Raw genomic sequence first — 24,252 nt, forward strand, 5'->3', positions numbered from 1 at the left:
GTTGACGTACACTATTCGCTTGGAAACATCAATGTCTCACTGATCGCTACTGTCTTACGCTCACATAGAAGCAGTGTGCATGCGGTTGAGCATGGGACTCGATCGCTGCACCATATGTACAGGCTTAACGATCCATCTGTACATGCGCACTAGGATGACTAATGTTTCGTCCAGTGGGTTTATTTATCTTGAGCTCAAGAAGAAAATGTTAACTGTTACACACACATTCTAAAATATTAAGGAGATTGAATGGCATTGTTCTACATGCAAGAAAGATTGCAAATTAATTATAGGTAAATATGCTATTTAATGACTATAATAATTTAACATGTTGGTGGATAGATAAATAAATATACAACTGGTAGGGTTTCCTCTATGATTTATTAACTAATACTTACTGCCCATACAACTACATAGGCACACAATTTTACCAGTTCAAGCTCTCCCCTTACTCTCACTGCTTAGTCACAGTAATTGTACACGCATTCACTACTACTAGAACAATCAGACTACACACTCTTCCACAACTCACACTTATAGTCTAAATCAGTTCCACAGTTATATTCACTGTCGCTATCAGATCCACTCAGATCACAGCCCTCACACAATACTCTGTATGATGTAAACTGTTTGTTTATTGTCCCTTGCCAATACCCAGTCGAACAGTCTCACACTGCACCAGAAACACAATGTTCACTCACAGCAGCCAGACACAATAGACTCCAATCCTCGGCGACAGACAGAATGAACTCTCAGTTCCATGCACAGAACACTTACAGAGACTAACACACAGACCGCCTCCTCAACTCGGGCTGAACCTTAACTCGAACTGTTAGTATCCAAAGCAGCACTCACTCTCAGACAGAACTGAATGCACTCACCCCAAACTCGTTTGGCCTGTCTCAAATACGTAGGGCAGTGGTTCCAAAACAGTCCGGAAGCTGAGTATACCCAGAAACCTCTCAGGCTCCCAATCATTCCGAGGTTTCCAGTAGTTACCAGAGGCTTCCAGGAGACTAGAGCGGGGCCAGCACATCCCACTACAAGCCCCTCCTTCCTAGAGTGAATGCAAAGGCAGCAGCCAATGGCCGTACGTTACATAGCTGGCTGGTGGGTGGGCCCAGACCAGCTCGCTTCTCTAGGCTCAGAATCAGCATGGCAGACACCCTCACATTAATATTACAGCAAGCAGAAAAGAATGTAACATTCGTGTCAAGGTACCTAAAATGTTTTGTTTGCGCACATGATTTTAACATCTATGTAAAAAAATTTACAAACTCGTTTTCGTATTTACACATATGGTATTGCATAAATTAATTTGTATTCTTCTTTATTCAGTATAAGCCATATAAGGACCATGTTAAATAACTATGTTAGCTTTCTTCTTCCTCCACCACTTCCTCATCCTTTCACTTGCTCATTCCAGATGCTGTTTCTATACGTACGCTCCTGGAAACCCATCCACATTTTGAGTTCTCTGATTCTTAGTCTGCTCTGTATATCTGCATTTTGAATGGTGGTTTCTTTAATATTTTTATATATCTCTAATATCCAAGTGCAGTTTGCCTTTGGGTCGTTGCTGAAGTGGTTGAATAGCCTCTTGGTTACCCTATTGTCATTCATTCTTACTAAGTGTCCATAAAACATCATCCCTGTTTTTTCATTGTATCCGTTATTTTTCCAGTATTTCTATATCATTCATTACTTCTCTTAACATAGATATCACCTTTCTTACATGCACCTAAGATTTTTCTCAATGTTTTTCTTTCTGATATCTTAAAATTCGTTTCTCCTATTCATTGCCAAGCATCCTGCTGAGTATAGACACCCTGGTGTGACCACCATATTTAATTTGTATTGTGGTATCAGAAAAACCTAAATATCCACTTAACAGAAAATTTGCTGTCAGAGCCAGAGCTATGTTTGAGTCTACTTATATCTGCAAACAATCTTTTTTTTTTTTTTCACAGTGGATTAATTAAAATTGCAAAAAAAAGAACCTGTTTAAGAGATGTCAGTCTTCTTGCTCCATTAACTGTTGCTACTTACGATTTAACATCTAATTATGATAGCCTTGTGTGATTTTTTTGTTTCAAGTAAAAAAAAAAAATGAAGAGCTGAAGTACTGGCAGAAAAAAACATTATAAAGAATAAATGTACTGTGCTGCTTTCTTTCCTTTTTTTATTGGGAATAATGTAGGGAGGGATATTTACAGTCAGTCTGCTCTATGTTGCCACTCCATAACCTCTTGAGTCCAGAAGTGTACATATGTACACCTTCAATTTTTATTTTATTTCGACACATTGAGGTTTATGTTTGTGCCGTGTGCCGCACGTATGTTTACCTTATTAGTTCCAAATAAAACCACTAGGAGCCCTATATACCGGTTCAGCTGTGAGCCAGACCACATGGAATTTTACATTTGGCCAAGATGGCTGCTAGAGAGCAGAGCAAGAGAAGTAAGTACCGGTGAAAATTATATTTAACGGCATATAAATGAAATAACTATTGGAATACGTTCAGTTATATTTAATAATTGAAAACACATAGTATTTAATGTGTTGAAGTTAATATTTCGGTATGTTTTTATCCGGTAAAAATGAGGTGTACATTTGTGCACCTCAGGTCCCTACAACAATATTCTCCCTCTTTGAGGTTATGATTTTTTGCTATGTTTTCTGCATCATTAAGCAGTGTTTTACATTTACAGGCATCCTTACTACAGATGCATTAGTAGATTTACTGAATAACAGTGATGCCGAACTGTCGGACACAGATGATGAGTTATTTGAGACAGCAATTATAGAAAACTCATCCACAGACTCTGAATCAGAAAATGAAGATAATGTACATTTAACAGCTGCTACTACACCACTGCAAGTAAACACCCGTTTGATGAAGTGGAAAACAACAAGGTATGTTCAAAATATTCTATATTTTTATATTGAAGGAACTCTTCCCATTATGTAAAGCATGCGCATGTACCTGTAAATACAAAATGAGTGTAGGCCTAATTTACGTTTCATAAATGGATGTTAATTCACACTAATTTGGAATGCTTTTCAGAATGGAGAGAAGGGGGCCTGAATTTGAAGAGGAACTGGAGGTCGATGAAAATGGTCCTAAAGGAGTACAAGAGGCCTTTCATGAATATCTGCCAACTGCTTTTTGGGAATTGTTGGCTGAGCAAACAAACCTGTATTCAGTGCAAAAATGTGACTTGCGCTCTGTTCAGACCACAGCTGTAGAATTACTACAGTTTACAGGGATTCAGATTTTGATGGGTACTCTGAAGCTACCACAGGGAAAAGTATACTGGAGCAGGGAATTAAAAGTGCCTTTAATTTCAGAATGTATGCCTCGAGATAGGTATTTTGAACTCAGGAATTACCTGCATTTCACAGACAACCTAGCTGAGCATGACCTGTCTGATAAACTGTGGAAAATTAGGCCAATGATAAATATTGTTAGGGATAAGCGTCTGACGTTGCCAAGGCCTGCACATCTGTCGATTGATGAACAGATGATACCCTTTTCAGGAAGCTGCAGTTTTCGCCAGTTCGTCCCCTCAAAACCTAACCCACTTGGACTTAAAAATTTTGTCTTGGCAGCTAGAGATGGATTAGTATTAGACTTTTGTATATATCAGGGGAGAGGAACTGTTTGTGAAAATGACATGAAAGAGCTTGGTTTGGGTGGCAGCATTGTGAAACTGTTAAGTGTGACAGTGCCAAAGGATGGACATCATGTCATTTACACTGACCGTTTCTTTACCAGTATGAAGTGTGCAGAGTTCTTGATGAGTAATGGCATTCATCAAACAGGAACTGTCTTGAAAAACAGAATTGGGCCTGTGGTTAGTAAGCTGAAAGGTGACAAACAGTTGCAAAGAGGGGAGTGGGATGAGAAAGTTAGGGAAGATGGAAAAGTTTGTGTTCTGAAATGGAAAGACAACAAATGTGTTACATTTTTGTCAACTTGTGTTGGAAGTGAGCCACAGGCCACATGCATGCGTTGGTCCAAACAGGAAAAAAAAGAAAATTGAGGTACCACAGCCAACAGTAACAAGGAGTTATAATCCAAACATGGGGGGAACTGACCTCTGCGACAGATTGTTGGCATACTATAGATGTACTGTACGAACAAAAAGATGGACAGTACGAGTCTTCAACCATTTTGTAGACCTTGTCCTTGTCAACGGCTGGTTAATGTACAGAAGGGCCTGCTGGAAATCAGATATCCCTAAGAGAAAACAAATGAGTCTCTTACAATACCGTCTCCATGCAGCTAATGCCCTGATTAGATCTGAAACAATTTCACAGTCAGTCAGACACTCACCGAGAGGACTGCACACTGTTGGCATTGAGGATTGTGCACAAAGGGAACAGGAAGAACAAGAACCAGCCTCTAAATACCGTAAAGTGAAATCACAGCCTATTCCGGAAGTCAGATTTGATATGTACGGACATTTCCCCAAGTATTCAAATGACAGCTTTCCATCCAAGTGTAGGTTCCCAGGATGCAAGTCCAAATCAAGAATCATGTGTGTAAAATGCAATATGTACTTGTGTGCCCTCAAGAACAACTGTTTCATGAAATACCATGTTAAGTAATGATTGAGCATGTAATTACAATGTAATATGTACAGTATGCTTGCATTTTTCAAGTATTTTTAGAGTTATAGGTTGGTTTTGACACTGTCGTCATGGTTATTGAGGAACATCTTGCGTATTATTACATAAAGTTCTCATGTCAAATTTATACCTTCTATTTTTAGTTTAAGGCATTTATGTAATTCTGTGATTTAATCTGGGTGTAAATGTACCATACTTTTCAACATTAATAAGATATATGTATAATTTTGTTAAATATCTTTATGTAATAAAAACCATCAATTTTGGACACCCTATCAGTAGAATATTTTTTCTGGAATTTTCTCAACATCTCTGATTCCCTATTATCCACTCTAGTGAATATCACTGTCAGAATCCAAATTTTTGTCTCCTGGGACAGAAGAGCATGTATGCAGCCCCTCTACTGTTTCCTTTTTTGCTTTTATGCAGGCATTTTGTCATCAATTCTTGCTGTTCTGTGACCACTAATATAAATACTTAGGCAGGAAAGGTTGTTATTATTGCTACTGTTTCCTTTTAGATGATTGGGGCATAGTGTTCACCTTTGTAGAGAAATGTTTTGCACTATTAGCTGTTGTCCTTGAAGACTTGGGTTTGATTCCTGGTACTGCTAGAAATTTGAATTTCGCAGGAGGGCTGGTAAGCAGTTAAAAATGAAAGGTACAATAATCTCACCTCCATTGGGGGTGTGCCTGAGAAAGGAAGCATCAGCTCGAGTCATATGAGGACACAAGTTTACTTTCTTTTAAAGGGACACAATCAAATCCATGTGACGCCATCGGTACAGTGAACCAAGTCCAACTGGAATAGCAAGGGGTTGGAAAGTGTTTCTGTTTTATGTAAGAATGATTGCTCTTTGATCCTACCCTGCTACTATTTCTCCTCAATAATTAAAAAATTAGCTTTTATGAAACTTTTATTTGAAAATAATAAAGTATGATGGTTAATGTAATAGGAATTTTCAGTCCTTCTAGAAAATTTAAAAGTACCGTAGAGCAAGCAGATGTAATTATACACTACTATGAATAAGAAAATAGGGCAGCGGGTAAGCTACTACGACCAGCATAGTGAAAGAATTATTGTCGTCAAGATAGACACCAAACCAATGCCCACCACAATAGTGCAGGTCTATATGCCTACTAGTTCAGCGGATGATGAAGAAATCGAAAGAATATATGAGGAGATAGAAGATTTAATACAATATGTAAAAGGTGACGAGAATCTAATTGTGATGGGAGACTGGAATGCAGTGGTGGGCCAAGGAAGAGAAGGTAGTACAGTAGGAGCATTTGGATTGGGACAAAGGAACGAAAGAGGAAGTCGGCTGGTTGAATTCTGCACTGATCATAATTTAGTCCTTGCCAATACTTGGTTGAAACACCACAAACGACGGTTGTATACATGGACGAGACCTGGAGACACTGGAAGGTATCAAATAGACTTCATTATGATTAGGCAGAGATTCAGAAATCAGGTGTTGGATTGCAAAACTTTCCCAGGAGCAGACGTGGACTCTGACCACAACCTGTTGGTCATGAAATCCCATCTGAAATTGAAGAAACTGAAGAAAGGAAAGAATGCAAAAAGATGGGATCTAGACAAGTTGAAAGAAAAGAGTGTGAGGGATTGTTTCAAGGAACATGTTGCACAAGGACTAAATGAAAAGGCTGAAGGAAACACTATAGAAGAAGAGTGGAGAGTCATGAAAAATGAAGTCAGTAGGGCTGCTGAAGAAATGTTAGGAAGGAAGAAAAGATCAACTAAGAATCAGTGGATAACTCAGGAGATACCAGACCTGATTGATGAACGACGAAAATACAAGAATGCTAGAAATGAAGAGGGCAGAAAAGAATACAGGCGATTAAAGAATCAAGTGGATAGAAAGTGCAAGGTAGCTAAGGAAGAATGGCTGAAGGAGAAGTGCAAGGATGTCGAAGGCTGTATGGTCCTGGGAAAGGTAGATGCTGCATACAGGAAAATCAAGGAAACCTTTGGAGAAAGGAATTCTAGGTGTATGAATATTAAGAGCTCAGATGGAAAGCCACTTCTAGGGAAAGAAGACAAAGCAGAAAGATGGCAGGAGCATATCCAACAGTTGTATCAAGGTAAAGATGTAGATAATTTGGTTCTGGAACATGAAGAGGCTGTTGATGCTGATGAAATGGGAGACCCAATTTTGAGGTCAGAGTTTAACAGAGCTGTGAGTGACCTAAATAGGAACAAGGCACTTGGAATTGATGACATTCCCTCTGAATTACTGACTGCCTTAGGAGAAACCAGCATGGCAAGGTTATATCATTTAGTGTGCAAGATGTATGAGACAGGAGAAGTCCCATCTGATTTTTGGCAGAATGTTGTTATACCTATTCCCAAGAAAGCCGGTGCTGACAGGTGTGAAAACTACCCCACCATTAGTTTAGTATCTCATGCCTGCAAAATTTTAACACATATTATTTACAGAAGAATGGAAAAAAAAGTTGAAGCTGAGTTGGGAAAAGATCAATTTGGCTTCAGAAGAAATGTAGGAACATGTGAAGCAATCCTGAATTTACGTCTGAACTTAGAGGATCGAATCAAGAAGGACAAGCCCACGTACATAACATTCGTAGATCTAGAAAAGGCATTCGATAATGTTGATTGGACCAAGCTGTTTATGATTCTGAAGATGATAGGGATCAGATACCGAGAACGTAGAATTATCTACAATCTGTATAAAAATCAGTCTGCAGTGATAAGAATCGAGGGCTCTGAAAAAGAAGCAGCAATCCAGAAAGGAGTGAGGCAAAGCTGCAGTTTGTCCCCTCTCCTTTTCAATGTTTATATACAACAGGCAGTAAAGGAAATCAAAGAAAAATTTGGAAAGGGAATCACAGTCCAAGGAGAGGAAATCAAAACCTTGAGATTTGCCGATGATATTGTTATTTTATCTGAGACTGCAGAAGATCTCAAGAAGTTGCTGAAAGGTATGGATGAAGTCTTGGGTAAGGAGTACAAGATGAAAATAAATAAGTCCAAAACAAAAGTAATGGAGTGCAGTCGAACGAAGGCAGGTGATGTAGGAAATATTAGATTAGGAAATGAAGTCTTAAAGGAAGTAGATGAATATTGTTACTTGGGTAGTAAAATAACTAACGATGGCAGAAGTAAGGAGGGCATAAAATGCAGACTAGCACAAGCAAGGAAGAGCTTTCTTAAGAAAAGAAATTTGCTCACTTCAAACATTGATATCGGAATTAGAAAGATGTTTTTGAAGACTTTTGTGTGGAGCGTGGCATTGTATGGAAGTGAAACATGGACGATAACTAGCTCAGAAAGAAAGAGAAGAATAGAAGGTTTTGAAATGTGGTGTTACAGAAGAATGCTGAAGGTGAGATGGATAGATCGAATCACGAATGAAGAGATACTGAATCGAATTGGTGAGAGGAGATCGATTTGGGTAAATTTGATGAGAAGAAGAGATAGAATGATAGGACACATCTTAAGACACCCAGGACTTGCTCAGTTGGTTTTTGAAGGAAGTGTAGGTGGTAAGAATGGTAGGGGTAGACCAAGGTATGAATATGACAAGCAGATTAGAGCAGATGTAGGATGCAATAGTTACGTAGAAATGAAAAGGTTAGCACAGGATAGGGTGGCATGGAAAGCTGCATCAAACCAGTCTATGGACTGATGACTCAAACAACACAACCCTTAGAGGTCCTTCTCTTTCTTTTTTGTCGATTCCTTCATACTTCTAAGGATTGAACCTCTTTCATTTTCATTTCTGGTTAGTGTTAAGAGAGGATGGTAGTCCAGTTTATTATGGCTTTCAGCATTCAGTCTGCAAGGCCTCTGTGAATTCACTAAATGCCTCCACAATAATCTATTTGCAACTAGCTCTGAGGCAACATTTAGATCCATACCTCTTATGTTTAAATCATTACAAAGTGAGTCTAACCACTGCCATCTTGGTCTCCCTCGACTTCTCTTACTCTCCATGACAGAGTCCATTATTCTCCTAGGTAGCCTATCTTCCTCCATTCAACTCACATGACCCAACCACCTAAATTGGTTTGCGCATACCGCTTCATCCATTGGGTTCATTCCTGGCTTAGCCATTATCTCCTCATTCTGAGTATTCTCTTGGCATTATTTCCACCTATTTGCACTGGTAATCATTCTCTCTACTGCCATGTCTGTTATTTCTAGCTTATGAATAAGACATCTTGAGTCCACCCAGCTTTCACTCACGTAAAGCAAAGTTGGTTTGAAAGACTGGTGTAGAGAGAGTTTTGTCCAGAAGCCAACTTCTTTCTTACAGAATAACGTTGATCCCAACTGCGAGCTCTGTACAATAGCTTTGCTGCACCTTGATTCAATCTCACTTACTATACTACCATCCAGGGAGAATACATGTCCTAAATACTTGAAATGATCTTCCTGTTCTAGTTTTGTATTCCCTACCTGACATTCAATTCTCTTAGGTATTTTCTCCCCTGACATCTTGGAAAGGCTAAATTTCATACCATAATCATATCACCTATTTTCAAGTTTAAAGATATTAAACTATATTACGCTTTATGCACAGTTTGCCATTAAGACCAAGTTGTTGCCATAAGCCAAACTGCTTACTACATTTCCACTTAACTCCTAACTGAATCCCTCTCTGCCACTTTATACCTTTCAGTAAACGATTCATCTAAACTATGAATAACAAAGGAGAAAGATTACAGCCTTGTCTAAACCCTGCAAGGACCTTGAACCAAGAGGTCATTCTACTATCAATTCTCACTGCAGCCCAATTGTCAACATAAATGCATTTGATTGCTTAATCCCATAATCCCTCAGTATGCCCAACATCATCTCCCTTGGTACTCTATAGACCATGCAACATTCCACAATCATTAAAGATTAAAGACCTGAGAATGAATTCTCCATTTCTCTCTTTGTTTATATTCTTTTCCCTGCTCTGAGTCATCAGGATCCAAATAATATAAAACATTGATTTGAAGGCTCTCTTTTGTAACAATAAATGAGCTCAATGAGAACTGAAAAGAAATGGATGTAAAACTGGGATTGATGAGGAGAGAGCCTATTTACATGAAGGTGAGTATATAAAATATGGAGATAATTCTTGTCCTGTGCTTTAACATTTCCCCTTGTCTCTTTTTTCTGTTATTGCTTCTTCCTAAAATGGCCTGTCACTGTGTTGATTCTCTGTGTGTTCCTATCTTTCCTTAATGCCATTGCTGGTGATACCTAGTGTTTCACTACACTATGTCTTCTGGTATGGGCTAGAACAAATTTGTTACTTTCTTCAGTGACCTGTCTGTCTGTCTCAGTCTCATCCTTGGCTTTGGCGATATGAAAGTGACTGAGCAATAAGCAATACTAGTAAAGCCATTCCTCATTCAGCCAGTCGCTGTTATGAATGGTATGAAAATATCACTCATAAGGTCAGTTGGTGCATGTATTCCAGAGGGCTTGACAGACGGATATGTAATAGCAACTTCTGGCTCGGTGAGGAAAGTACACACTCTTCATTTCGTCAGTATATCTCTTCAATGACTCCTAGGCCATCTATGACAGGAGATGGTAGAGCTATTGACGATCAAACATTTTTTTTTTACAAGTTGCTTTACGTCGCACCGACTCAGACACATCTTATGGCAACGATGAGACAGGAAAGGGCTAGGAGTAGGAAGGAAGCAGCCGTGGCCTTAATTAAGGTACAGCTCCAGCAGTTTCCTGGTGTGAAAATGGGAAACCATGGAAAACCATCTTCAGGGCTGCCGACAGTGGGGTTCAAACCTTCTATCTCCCGAATACTGGATACTGGCCGCGCTTAAGTGACTTGCAGCTATCGAGCTCGGTGAGGATCAAACTAGCCTTCTGACTGAATACTTAACATACAAAATCTCTCTTTATTCCTAGTTTGTTTATTCCTTTCACTAAAAACAATGTATAGAATTGAGACGAAAGAAGCCAGTGTACAGATATACCGTAAATAAAGATAAAAGGCAAGGAACAAAGATAGGAACATACAAAAGATCAACTATAGATCACTGGGAAAAGGGAATAATAGAAAGAAGAGACAACAGCAGCCATGAAAACACAAAAGGGCAAAGACAAATGTCAGGACTTTTTCCATTCAATCACTCATCAACGTTTTACATTCAGGGCTGTCACCCAGGTGGCAAATTCCCTATCATTGCTTATCTAGCTTTTTTTTTTTGAAAGAACTTATTTTTCCTAGCATTTTTCCCATGATAGTGTAGAGTCCGCTACTTAGCTGCTACTCTCCATTTGGTCCTATTAAGAGATATTCACGTCCAATTCCCATGATCAACATGTCTTCCTTCAAGCGGTCAGGCCACCATTTCTTGGGAGGGCCGCATGGCTGATTTTCTTCTGTATTATATTGGAGGACTGTCTAAGTAATTGATCATGTGTCTCTTCTCATAATATATCCATACCATCAAGTTTCTCGCATCTTGTCCAAAATTGGTGAACTCCCTTCTGTTGTCTGATATAGTCATTTCTTGTGTGGTTGAATTTTGTATGTCCTGGTTGAGTTTTGTATGTCCTAATGACCAATGCAGCGTTTTCATTTCCATTCCATGGAGGCTGTGCTCCTGTCTTACTGAGGCTGGCCAGCATTATGAACCACAGAGTGAAAAGGATTGAACCATGGATTCGTACATTTTCCCCTTAATGTGAAAAGGTAGTTTCTTGTCACAGAGAACTCTGGTGACAAGCCGCCATTTCAACCAGGTTCAATTTACTTGTGCTCGAGCATCCAGAAGAGTTTCATCATAAGAGCTATGTAGGAACCGAAGTATTTAAATTGTTTGGTTTTAACGAGATTTTAACCTTCAGGGTGCTATCCTTTTGTGAATCACCTTCATGGAAGTCAGCTTTCTTAACAATGAACTGGTGCCCATTTTCACTCGAGCGATCGTTCCATTCTAAGCTCTGATACGCTTTATCAGCAAGAAACACACTGTCAGACTAAAGATTGTCCATGGAAGAATTGCTTGGATGACTGACATTTCTGTGCCCATGCAGAGCAGATGCAAAATTTCAGATCCATAGTAAATCCCAACACTGATTGGAAATAGATGTAAAGTACCTACTGGGCAATAAACCATATCTTGACATCTTGGTACAAAATTTGGGCTCATCGTGCATCTACTGTCATCTTTATATTGTTGCACCTGCAAAAACTGCTATGCGATGATGCTGTTGGAGAAATACTGAACTGCAGTACAGATATCAGTAAGAACAAGGATTCCTTGGAATAACTGGCAAAGTATTAAACCTAAGATGACAGAACCTTATCGGCCAATGTTTTAAGTTGAAATATTTCACATAGCATTTTTTGTTTTTTGCATAAATAACAAAAATATACTGTAGATGGGCTCTCTCTATGTCAATCTCTGTTCTTCTGGACCCATTTCATATCAGTGCCTAACAAGCTTATTTTCACTTCCCAAAAGAGAGTCTGGTAATCTGAAGATGAAAGTGTTTGAAGATGTAGAATTAGTCCTGTATTTTTATGCATATACTTGTTTCTCCTTTTAGTTCCTTTTAGTTCTTTTCACACTGATCTGTCATTGTATTGATAATGTTTTAACTCTGTAGCTTTCTACGAGTATGAGACAATGGAACCTCAATTATCCATTGTAATGAAGGGGAGGGAAGGCAAAGATAATTCATTTGACATGTTATTACCATATTTTGACATTCTTTTAAAAAAGTCTGAACTTCTAAACTTTAGCTGACTTGACTAGGTGCCATCAAGTTGACGTTGAGTCCTCGTAACTGCATGGATGGAGTGTAACAGAATGTTTCTGTTTTCTACAAGGCCTTTCAGATCTTGCAAGGACATAATCACTGCAAGTTTGATAATACCTATCCATCTCAATGCCGGCTGTCCTCGTCTTCAAGTCCCTTCCAACATTTCAAGCATAACTGCCTTTTCCAAGGAATCAGACTGCCTCCTAGTATACCCAAAATAAGACAGCTGTAACCTTGTAATGAATGCCTCAAGAGATATACCTGGATTGCTGTCCAAGGCATATGCAAAATCCTTCTCCAGCACCATAGCTCAAATGCATCAAGGCACTTTTCTGTTATGTTTTTTATAGTCCAGCTTTCACATCCATATGTTACTATGGGAAAGACTAATGCCTTAATCATTCTGACCTTAGTATGCACAGATACACCTGATAATCTGAAGATGTTATGAGGGCCTTAAAATGCCGCCCTGCCCAGTGGATCTCTGAACTGCCAGAGCCGTTATTACTCATGGTTGAACCCAGCGAAAAAAAAAAAAAAACTACTACTTTGATGACTTTGTCATTTATCTTGATATCTGCTGTGTACCTGTTGTAAGAATCTTCGTCTTACCAATATTTAGATGGAGTCCCATGTTCTCACTTTGCTCTTTCACTTTTAGTATAAAAGCCTTCACATCGTCCTTACTTCCAGCTATCAAAGTGGTGTCTTCTGAATAACATAGCTTACCAATATTTAGATGGAGTCCCATCTTCTCACTTTGCTCTTTCACTTTTAGTATAAAAGCCTTCACATCATCCGTACTTCCAGCTATCAAAGTGGTGTCTTCTGAAAAACGTAGGTTGTTCATATTCAGATCACCAATCCCAAAACCACTAAGTCGCATATAGTCCAGCTTCTCTCATGATGTAATCGGCATATACCGTATTTCTCCGAATCCAAGATGACCCAATTTTTTCTTCAAAAAAATGTAATCAAGCTTAAAAAGTGCTTTGTAAACTCATATGAATGCCTTTCTTGTACAGTACACACATTTTTAGACTATCTTTGTTTTCAAGCCAATGCCAAAGATTGGCTTTTTTTTTTTTTTTGCTGCACAATTATTCTTTATTTCCATGAGTTTAATAACCATTAACTTTAAAACTGGCATCATAATATCAAAGAGAATCCATTGAAAATTTGCCAGCAATACCTGTTCCACATATCTTTCCAATACGATGATCCATCACAAAAATATTCCTGTTGTCTATAAAACTTAACTTTAATAAGTGTCAGTTACAGTAGACGTGTTATAACTCTGCCACTGATTAGCCGTGGCCTTTCTAGAAATTCGAAGGCTTGCATGTCTGCAGATCTGAGAAACAATTTTGTGATGTCTAATCGAACGTCATTCTCTCTTCACTATTTCCCAAGATCCGATGATGTTACACAGAAGCACTGTACAACCGGTTGCCGCGGCTAGCAACGTATAATAAAGAAGCGGATGTTGATTGTCAACAAGTTCTGTGTGTGCGAGTGTGGGGAATGAAAAAAAGTAGCATGGTTACCGTGGTAGCTGCCAGTGGTGTTCATTACTGTTAGGTTGCGAATGCAAGATGACCCTTGATTTTTCACATGAGATTCTGAGGAAAAAGTCTTGGTTTTGGAAAAATATGGTAAGTTGAACAGATAAGGAGAGAGTATGCATCCCTGCCTTAACTTCTTACCAACTGAAAATCAGTTGTTTTTTTTGTTTTTGTTTTGCTTTACGTCGCATCGATACAGATAGGTCTTATGGCGACTATGGGACAGGAAAGGGCTAGGAGTGGGAAGGAAGTAGCTGTGGCCTTAACTGAGGTACAGCCCCAGCATTTGCCTGGTATGAACATGGGAAACCATGGAAAACCATCTTCAGGGCTGCCGATAGTGGGGTTCGAACCTACTATCTCCCAAATACTGGATACTGGCCGTACTTAAGCGACTGCAGCTATCGAGCTCGGTAAAATCAGTTTGTATCACCATGCTCAGTTATAGCCGTGGCTTCTTGTTGCAGATAGAGTTTATGCATCAGGACAATGTGACGTTCAGGTATACACATCCATCTAAGGACATTCCACATCTTCCTATGATTTACATTAACAAGGGCCTTTTTATAATCAATAAATCACATACAGAGATCTTTCCTTTGCTCTCTCTACCATCCAGCACATATCACTAATGATATCTCTGGTTTCTCTGGCTCTCCTAAAACTCAAAGATAGTATATAACTGGTTACCCACAACGGCTGGCTTGCAGTCATTGGCTATTCGAGCGTGGCATCACACAGATACCTGCTCTCTGATCGTGGGAGCGCTTTTCAAAGGAATTTAGTGATTGCGAAATATTTTAACCAAACAATTATTAGCTCGTGTGCCCACTGTACCTGCTCAAACTGACTTTATAAATAGTAGATAACAAACAAAATAATGTACAATACAAGAGCTAATCGTGTCACAAGACCGTGGTTATTGCTAATAGGATTTTAGTGGCTACACTATGCTATTAAAATCCAATAAAATATTCTGAGTTAAACAAAACTGAGCATTAAAAATGACCAATAAACAAGCAAATGAACAAAAGAACGAACAAACAATTCTATTATGATAAAGTGAATCTTACCTTAACTGGTAAATTTCTTAACTTCCTTTATCTTTTTGACTTTCACCTCCATAACGTTGACACGCTTACTGCCACTTTTTCCTTTCTCCTCACATTTCTTTAAAAATGTTATACGAGCATATGTCCTCATTTTCACAAACATGGCTACCAGATCACTAAATCAGGATTACTTGCACATATTAAAGAATTTAGGTTCTGTATTACTCCCAAACCTCTTTGGACTGCAAGTCCATGACAAGAACAGAAACGTTTCTCCATATCTCGTACAGTTGGTGATCACTCAGCTGTCGGCTCTGTAAGACCACCGTATGACAGACTTCGAACCCAGGACCCAGAACAATGTGTACTGTCGTATGTTCCTTCTATGCCTGTTTGGGAACCTAAGTGTGGATGAATGCTTTCATGTTTTTAGCCAATCAACCTGCAATGTAATTCAAAACTTCATTCTCCTTTTCAGTGTCAGTTCCACCGGCAAATGTTGGAACAGTATCATATTTGCCTTCTTCAAAATAGCTTTCAGCAGGAGAATATTCTAACTCATGACACGTTATTCTACACTTCCTCAGCATTTGTGATGACAGATATTCATCAGAGGTTTCTGTTCGTGTGTTCTTGTATTTCTCTATTTTCCCGGCATTATTTCCGAGAATAATGATTCGAAGACGATAAAGAGCGTTCACCAGTGTAGGGTGGTCGTATAATCCTCCTCGAGAACGGATCTGAGAAAACAAATTCTTGAGTGGATCTTAGTTCAGTCGGTGGGTTAAAATGTACTTCATTCCTATTGTACAATAACGTACAATACAAAAGCTAATCGTGTCACAAGACCGTGGTTATTGCTAATAGGATTTTAGTGGCCACACTATGCTACTGAAATCCAATAAAATATTCTGAGTTAAACAAAACTGAGCATTAAAAATGACCAATAATTGTAATTCATATATTTTTATTTTCAAGTACTTACTATGTTGTAAATAATGATTTGACACCCCTAGTTCGTATGGCATACTATTTCAAGGAGGAGACAGTCACAAGGATAGCTTTCTGGAACACTTGCTTAACCTTTTTCCCCTTGCAAGTCATATTGTTAATGAGGCCACACATTTTATCTAAAATTTCGTCTTGATGTTTTAATTGAAAACCATACATAATTTTGCTAGGGACTTTAGAAATTGCCAGACTGTATGAATTCATGAGATTGTACCAATTATCAACAGTTTCAATGAATTCACTCGTGCTTTCAGCAATTTCATCATCTCCTAATCTGAAATGACGTAACGCTGTAGCTACACTGTGCGACATTAATTCTGCAGCTTTTCTTACGTTCATCCTTTCTGTGCCCCTACAGTTTAAATGACTGTATTAATTGTCTAGTATGTCTTTTACCATCTTTTTATTGAAATTGGCATAAATTACTTGCTTCCAATTCTTGAACAGTCCTCTCACTTGCATGGCTTGCAATTGTGAACTGGGACCTATAATTTCATCCTCAGGGGGTCATATTCAAAAGCACTTTTAACACGCATTTTGTCAAACAGGAGGACTGCAATTTTCTCGTGGTCTTTATACGAGATAGCAGCAATCTTCATCATACGCAGAATATCTTCCAGGATTTCACTTCCGTTTTGCATGTCACTGAAGCCCATTTTTCCAACGTTGTCAGTCCAGGCAGAGGGTAATGCAGGTTTTGTCTCATATAAATGTAAGTTGTCTTCCCTAGATACCTTAAAGTGAAAGCTACCAATATGTCTTCATCAGTCCAATTAATGTGTTTTAGCTGGTTTGTGAGTACCTTTATTTGATTTTCAGTAAAAATTCCTTTCAAACCGTTCACCAGTTTTGTATGGATGCTCTGAACAGAATTTTTTAACCTCCTAAATTTAATTAACTCCTGACCCAAATTACAGATATGCGACTATGATGTAATTTGCTTTCCGCTGTCTCTAATTTCAGTTTAAGGAGATCGTTAGTTTTTCTTTCATCATCTAACTGTTTTTTTCAAACTTTCAATTTCTTCAATCAAGGCTATAGTATTATCACAGACCTGGGTAGGTAGAGTGGCTGGAGGAGGTGGTGAACTTGCCATAGTCGTGTTATGTTATGAATATTTTAACAATACGTCAGCCATTTTCCTATTGCCCTTCCTTTCCTTCATTCTTAATCTATCATGCAACAATTGTTCTATGCTACACAAAACATCCAAATTTCTAGAGGGAACAGCGTTTTTGTTAAGCACATGTTTGGGAGGAAGCCCTAACAATTCGCCCTTTAGATCCCTTTCAAAATCACAATCAGAAAAATCTACTTTCCACTTTCCATCACACCTACATCTTTGGATTCACTTCTTCCTTAGTTCCTCATTTTTTGGGAAACTGAAGTATTTGATATGACTTTTGGAGGGATCTTTCCTGGTTTTCACCCAGCTATTATTGCACACAGCAACTGTACACCTCGTACCAGGCATGTTTATATGCAACCCAAACAAATCAATTCACGTCAAACACAAAATAACACTGGCATAAGAAAGCAGCTATTCACCACAAGGACTAGTCATAGAAAGCACCATGAAACTATAAAATCAAAACTACAACTCACTTGCACATATTAAAGAAACTCGCACACTACTCACATACAGTATTACTGCACAGACTTTTAGCGAGACTGGCGGTCAAGGTTACTAACCTTGGTGGTGGGTAACTGGCTGATGTCATAACCAAGTGTAGCCAAAGCCCTCCAAATGCAGAAACCCCTGTTCTGGACAACTTGTTATATATTAACCTTGCGTAAAACCAGCTTGAGTTTTGGACAGTTTACTCTCCATGTAAGGTTCTAATCTTCATTGTATGAAATGGCATATGGCTTTTAGTACCGGGAGTCGACAAGTTCAGCTCACCAGGTGCAGGTCTTTTGATTTGACTCCCGTGAGTGACCTGCGCGTCATGATGAGGATGAAATTATGATGAAGATGACCCATACACCCAGCCCCTGTGCCAGCGAAATCAACCAATGATGGTTAAAATTCCTGACCCTGCCGGGAATCGAACCCAGAACCCCTGTGACCTAAGGCCAGCGTGCTAAGCATGTAGCCATGGAGCCGGACTCTTTGCTGTATGATCTTTAACAACACCTTACTAGTATGCGATATTAGCATAAATTGTACAGTAGTTTGTGCAATCCAACAGATCTCTCTCTTTTTTTTAAAAATAAGAATGTAGATGGATCATTTCCAGTTACTGGGTCATGTTGCAGTTTTCCAAATCTGCTGACATGATGCTGTTAAAACTTTTCCCAAACCTTCTTCTGTACCTTGTCATATCTCAGTTGGAATCCCATCAATCCCAGAGGTCTTTTGGTGTGCTAATAATTTAAGAGCAGATCTTACTTCATCTTCCAGCACTAGAGGTTCCAGATCCACTGGGCTATCATCAAATACATCTTGTTTGTACAAGTCCTCAGTACACTCTTTCCATCTCTGTTTAATTCCTGATTCATCATTAACTGATCATTAACATACTTGACCATTCCCATCCTTGGTTGAAACTTTTTTCTCAAACTGGATGTATACTTGAATACCTTTCTCGTATTGCCTTTTTTGTTCTCCAATTCAGGACAGATGCTGTTATAGTACTCTTCTTTATCTTGTCGAACACTTCTCTGGAACTCTCTGTTCATGAGTTCTCTGTCCTTACAAATGTTAGCTTCCTTTCTCCTTTTAGCTATTTGTATTGTTCCATATGACATTCATTTTGATTTCTTCTTCACTGTAACACTCTCAGTAACGGCCACAATCCTCCTTGATGAAGTCCTTAATTTCACACTACAATCCAACCGGCTCCCAGTGGAGAAGATTTAGGGCTTCAAAATGATTTGTATTTAAGGCTTCAAAATGATTTGTAAATGATATTTTAAAACTTGCTGGGATGTTTTCTAGGTCTCTGCATAAGGGCGGGTACAGACATGTGCGCCGAACTCTGTAACATAACCACGTCACGCGCCAAGGTTAAACGGGGCAATGTTACGCACTGCGGTTGCGAGGTAAACTTTTCTTCCCCGCGCCGCAGGTCATAACGCGTAACCTACCAGCGTTCCGCCAGTTGAGACAGTGCAGCTTTGAAAGTTGGACATAGCTGCAGCAGCCTATATTTATTTGCATTATGCAACCAAACGGAAATGGAAACATAGGTGATGGTGGCAAACTCAGCTATATTCACATAGAACTACATATGCTGGTTCAAATTTGCTGGCTGACATGAAGTTTCAGACAGTTAGTGGGCATTATAAAAATTTTACTGGAATGTCACCTACAGACTTTGAATACCTCATCAATTTGATAGGGCCTAAAGTTGCTAAGAAGGATACCACATTCAGAGAGGCTATCTCGGTGCAAGAGAGACTGTCAGTGACAGTCCGATATCCAGCAACCGGTCATTCATACACTAGTCTGCAGTATATTTTCAAAATATCCAAAGAGTCGATTAGTGTTATCGTACCGGAAGTATGTCAAGCTCTGCTTGAAGCACTGAAAGAAAATATAAACGTAAGTAAGGTATTTATTGCTGGGATATTCAATGTTACATACATCAAACACCTATTTTAATTGCTTATTCAACACAGAAACACTACTTTGTAAGTCTAATCAAGTCCTGAAAATCCATATCCACATCGTGGGAATTGCTTATTGTATTTGACTCAGTGGACAGATTGGAGTTGGAGTGAGGAGAATTGGGTGTAGTAGTAGTATTCAGTGAGGATAGGGAAGCTGAAGGAGTGGGTGTTGAAACAGTGTAACCTTGAAAATGTGATGGGTTCGGCAGCTGATGAACATTATGCTGTGCAGCATGATGGGGATATTGGGAATACAGTTGAACCTGCTTTATACGTAACTCTATTCTGCGTAATTCATACTTGAACGTAATTTCCTTTAGGTCCCGGCAAAATGTAATTTAAAGGCGTGTTATTTAAACCTTATTTATACGTAATCCGTTTATACGTAATTCGCTGTTATACGTATTAAGTGTCAGTGAAATATATCAGTTTTGCGTAATTGTAATAAGCACGTGCTTTTTTAAAAGAAACTACTGTATTTACGAAGTGTCCACATTGTCAGCGAAGGCGGAAGTAGAGCGGTCTCGTTTCGGTGTTGAAACAGAACACAAAGAGTTTCGCCGAGTGACATGATTGACACTTACTTATTGACAGCTTAACAAAGGCCAACCGATCGAGTCCTCTTCGCTCTCTATCTCGCTCCTCTACCTTCGTCGTTTTTGACAATCACAATGTCGCCAAAGATTAAGTTACATTACAAGGAAAGTGAGCGGTTTCGGTGCGGAAACAAAAGAAAATACAGTAAATTTGTTTGAATATGAGAATTTCTTTCGTGGGAACAACAGAGAAGTAAAATGTCCACGGTGCCGGTACGTGGTGTTTACTGTTGAACAGCAGTTTTGTCACACAGTTGCTTTTGATTAGCCATGGAGAACAGAAAAAGGAAAAGTTATACCATAGATGAAAAAGTAAAATTTATACGAGAAGTGGACGCTAATCCACACAAAACAAAAAGTGAAATTGCTTCACACTTAGGGATTGCTTATACCACGCTATGTACATTCATCAGTAAAAGAAATGCTATTTTGGATAAGTTCTTAAAACTGGGTTCTAAATCAGCAAAGCGCAGTCGTCAGCAAGAAGGACGGTACCTAGATTAGGAGAAAGCACTTTTCACATGATTCCAGCAAAAGCGGGCTGCAGCTCTACCAATTAGTGGCGACATGCTGAAGGCAAAGGCGATAGATTTAGCTAAAAAGATGAGTATCACTGCTGATTTCAAGGCTTCATCAGAATGGTTGCAAGGATTTAATGATCATCATGGAATCACAGGGAGAACAATTTGCGGTGACTCAAAAGCTGTGGATGACATCGCAGTGCAACACTGGAAAGAAGAGGTTCTGCCGGGTATCGTAAGCGATTATCAGCCTTCAAACATCTACAATTGTGATGAGACCGGCCTATTCTACAATCTCCTTCCCAGTAAAACATTAGCGGAAAGAGGTGACTCATGCCATAGAGGGAAGAAAAGTAAAATTTGTGTAACAGTACTTCTCGCCACCAATGCAGATGGATCTGATAAACTTCCTCCACTTGTGATAGGAAAATGAAAGAATCTGAGGTGTTTTAAGGGTGCGAAAACAAAACCTACGGAATATGAATCCAACAGAAATTCTTGGATGACTATGTTTCTAATGGAACAGTGGTTGAAAAAACTGGACATTAAAATGAAAAAGAAACAGAATAAGATCCTTCTTCTTATGGATCGATGTGCAGCACATCCACCTCAAATCGTTCTGGAGAATGTCCGAGTGGAAATTTTCCCTCCTAACTGTACCAGTGTTCTACAGCCGCTTGATTTGTGTATCATTGCAAATTTCAAAGTGCATTATAGAAAAATGCTGGTTCAACATTTGATAACACTGAGTGATGCAGGAAATGAACTTCTCTCCATTAATTTGTTACAAGCTATGGACTTTATTTCGACTGCCTGGAAGCAGGTGTCATCCTCCACAATCAGCAACTGTTTCCGCAAAGCTGGTGTCTTACTAGAAGAGGCTGCCTCCAATGATGATTATGGGGATGAAGTTTTGTCTGGCAACGAGCTAACGCTACCGGAGGGTGTAGAATTCGATACTTTTGTGCATTTCGATGATAATCTGTATATGTGGAGAACTACCGGATGAAGACATTATTGCTGATGTATGTCAACAACGCGGTGGAGATCGACCAGCTACAAGCGATAGTGACAGTGATGGAGATGGAGATAACGACTTGAATCTTGAAACACCTCTATTTGAGTGAAGTGTTAAATGCAATCGATGTGTGTAGGCGTTACATCAGTGAGAAAAGTTGTAGTGAAAATGCTTTGAATTCCTTACTAAGTTTTCAAAAGGAGGTTTATACTCTTAATGCAAGAAAAGTGAAACAAGCCAAACTATCTGATTTTTTTTAAGGCTGGACCAAGTTCAAAATAATATTTTCTGTCTTAATGTATTTATTATTTGCAAGGATTTACCCATGCAGGTCTATTCCATTGGTTTTTCAGTAAATGTATTTATTATTTGCAAGGATTTACACATGTAGGTCTATTCCATTGGTTTTTCAGTAAATATGTGGTGTATTGTGTAAGTCTGATTTCTAAGTAATTCTGAGTTACAAGTAGATGTTTCTCTTCCCTTTGATATACGTATAAGTCAGGTTCAACTGTATGTAGAGTGAACCAGAGAAGGTAGTGGATGGGGAAAGTGGTCATACTGTCCCCGGTCTGCACGAAGTAAAATGTCCATCATAGCATGTTCAACTTCAGCTCGAGTTATTGGAGAATATTTCTGCATTCTTTTGGCAACCAAATTCCCGAAGATCTGGCATTCGTCCTCCTCTTTACGTTCGCTTGCACTCACATCGTAATATAGTCCCACACACACACTGTTTAAAGCAGAAAGCTTAAGAATGCGTCGTCGCATTTAAAGTCTGATGCCATATTTTGTAAGTAATATTACATAGTTTTCTTTATACACACCTGACCCTGTTTCCATGCTCTTCTTTATTTTGGCTTTCTTCCTTCGGGGTGAAGAAAGCAAGGACGTCATTTTCTTCTGGCATTCCTCGGCCGTTGTGTTCAGTTGCATCGCCAGCTCCTCCCATGCATTACTCCTTAAAAGTTTGTTGAAATGCCTGGGATGGCTAGCTAGCCACAAAGTTTCCTTAGCTCTGTACATTTCAATAAAATGCAGTGTTTTCTGCTCGGTCCACTCCATGTTTACTGATCAAGCAGACAGAGGCGAATGCGTGTTACGCGCCGAGGTCCTGTGTACGTCCAAGCTTGCTGTAACTTCCGTGCGCGCAGTTCTTTGATGTGACACGGGAAAACCGACAAGCAGTGGAACGCAGCGAACCTCGTTCCGTATCGTTCATGTTGCGGGCTAAGATTCCGCAACGAAGTTATGCAGTACTGTCCAGACAAGAGCACGACGCGGTTGCGTTACGATGTTCTGTTGAAAGTCTGGACGCGCCTAAAGTCTGACTTGTAATTTACACATCAGCAATACATAAACCAATCCATAATTTGTGCCGTTCCAAGTTTTTGCTGCTGTAATAGCATACCTCCATCTTCTAGAACCAATAATATTGTCAATCTGATTTGTATATTTTCCATCAGGTGATGTCCAGGTGTATAAGTGACAATTTGGCTGCTTGAAACATACAGTATATTATTGGCAATGAATAGATTGTTGGAATAATAGAAGCTAAAAAGCCATTTTACTGCTTCATTTTGGATGCCTAATCCATATAAACCAACAACATTTCCTTCTGTGCCTTTTTCAATTTTTGCATTTCGAATAAGTCACTGTCGATCAGTGTTAGTACGAAGTTCACTAGTTTGTTGTTTAGCATCAGTTTATGTTTACTGGACACAATGGACATGAAAAAGCATAGAAAATCCTATGATGCCTCTCTTAAACTCAATGTGTATTTTTAGAATAGGTGCATATTATAATTTGCTGGTATCTTTTCTCTTTCTGGATTTTAGCATCAAAAGGTTTAGGATATGTATTACATTTGATAGTGCAATATATTTAAGTAAATAAAGTAATTTCTAGCCGGAACACAGAATTTTAACTGGAATTATTGAAAATTATCGATTATTGGAAGAAAAAGTTTGACTTTTTGACTGTTGGCTTGATTATGAGCAGGAAAACTGATAAGATTCATCTCCAAATTCAATGCCAATGTCAAATACTTAGGCAGCTATGTCTCTTCCAACACAATGAAACATGAAATTGGCAATAGAATACAAGCATCTCACATTTCTACCACTCAGTTCATCACCTTCTGTAGGATATTCTTCCCCCCCCCCCCCCCCTAGCCTCCAAAGTTACACTGTATAAAATCTTATCTATTAGCAATCTTGACCTACGAACATGAAACAGCTACCACAACAGCATCAGACAACAGTAGACTCGCAGAAACTGAAATGAAGTTTCTACAATATTGTCTAGAAAAAACAAGAACAGATAACAGATGGAATGAAGAAATTTGCCAATAGCTTGGCTTGGGAAGGATATTGCCGACGTTAGAACAAGGTAGACAGAGATTGTATGGTCATATCAAGAGAATGGTCCTTAACAGGACCCCAAGAATGTATTTTGATC

The 24,252-nt window shown here is 39.0% G+C and overlaps 1 protein-coding gene and 1 pseudogene across 1 annotated transcript in view; one reads left to right on the forward strand and one right to left on the reverse strand.

The window, feature by feature from the left end:
* LOC136875969 (uncharacterized) overlaps positions 1-24,252 on the reverse strand; it is a 174,031-nt gene that overhangs the window by 98,601 nt on the left and 51,178 nt on the right. The window lies entirely within an intron of this gene.
* LOC137501188 (piggyBac transposable element-derived protein 3-like) lies at positions 2,433-3,862 on the forward strand (annotated as a pseudogene).

Source organism: Anabrus simplex, chromosome 6 (genome assembly GCF_040414725.1).
Source record: "Anabrus simplex isolate iqAnaSimp1 chromosome 6, ASM4041472v1, whole genome shotgun sequence".
Lineage (NCBI taxonomy): Eukaryota > Metazoa > Arthropoda > Insecta > Orthoptera > Tettigoniidae > Anabrus > Anabrus simplex.